Source organism: Cynoglossus semilaevis, chromosome 1 (genome assembly GCF_000523025.1).
Source record: "Cynoglossus semilaevis isolate Cse_v1.0 chromosome 1, Cse_v1.0, whole genome shotgun sequence".
Lineage (NCBI taxonomy): Eukaryota > Metazoa > Chordata > Actinopteri > Pleuronectiformes > Cynoglossidae > Cynoglossus > Cynoglossus semilaevis.
The window spans coordinates 26,075,705-26,077,102 of NC_024307.1; the positions used below are offsets into that span (position 1 = coordinate 26,075,705).

At 28.4% G+C, this 1,398-nt stretch overlaps 1 long non-coding RNA gene across 1 annotated transcript in view; it reads left to right on the forward strand.

Moving 5' to 3' along the window:
• Window positions 1-1,398, forward strand: part of LOC112488051 (uncharacterized) — a 7,494-nt gene that overhangs the window by 1,291 nt on the left and 4,805 nt on the right. The gene's annotated exons all lie outside the window — the stretch shown is intronic.

Here is a 1,398-nt window from a genome sequence, read left to right on the forward strand (position 1 = left end):
GTTTGTCTGCGTGTCTGTTTTTTTTTTTTTTTTTTTTTTTTACCAATGCGTTTTAAAGACGCAACCGAATTAAGTTTAAGAAAGCGGACACTCCCCCCTGAGTTACAGCCCCCTCCCAATAGACCCCGGCCCACTCAACATTTTACCGTGTTTTCCATGAAACTTTCCGAGTTCTCGTATACCATGTAAAATCGGCCACGACGGAGTCCAATCGACTAAATGCTCACGGCACCATGTAATAAATAATCTGGGGAATAAACAAAACAAAAAACGAATGAAAATAGTTTAATTTTCACAGATATATGTATCAGAAATCGCAAAACCATAAGATAAATATAAAAATAGATATAAGTAATAATTAAAATATATTTGTAAAATTGACACTAAACATCTGAAAAATAAACTATTCCAGTCTCCTCTGGTCTATAATGTCTGTAAATATGTTTTGAATACCAAATTATGTTTCACATCACTAAATAATAGAATATTACAGTATAGGGGACTAAAATATATACCGTGCAGTAATAATATGTACAGTCCAAGCTGAATGAAATTATCTTTATGTGTAAAATAAAATTTTGAAATTGACATTTCACTCTTTTCTCAAATGAAATACATTTGCCTGAGAAACTCTCCACACACCAGCATATATAAAACTTTAATATTTAAAATAAACTGTAATATTAGCTTATTTGCACTGTTGTAATACATAACAAGAATTATAGTGACTAGGTTTTATAGTGGTTTGCTAAAACAAGTTACAGCTGTACTTTCATGTAACTACAGTTGTAATACACACAAATTTCTCATAAAACAAATACTTCGGTATATACTTTAATTATAAATCAGTGGATCAGGTTAAAAGTAATGTGAACATTTTGTTTGAAAACTTTATTTCTCATACATTTTGGACTTCTACCCCAAACCAGGGCATAAAAAACAAAACAAAGAAATTCATTAACAGTATAAATGAAAACTATGTGAGGTGATTTTCTTATTTGTAGTTATTCCTACACAGTGGGGAATTTATGTACAATAGAGGTACTCTTTTCCAATAGGACAAATTAATTCAGAATTGAAATAATAACCATTGTATAAAAATCTCTGAAAAGCTTTTTAATGAGCATTATTGACATTCTTATTAATTGAAATAATAACCATTGTATAACAATCTTTGAAAAGCTTTTTAATGAGCATTATTGATTTTTTTTTTCTACATCAGAATCACTCAGGTGAAAAACAAAAAACTATATTACAAAATAAATGTAACATTTAGAAAAACAATTTTATTATTTGACTTAAATAAGTAGTTCTCATTTCACTATTTTCTTCCAAGTTAATGTTTACATATCTTAAAATAGTACACACAATAGTCACATTGAACTGAATAATATTATT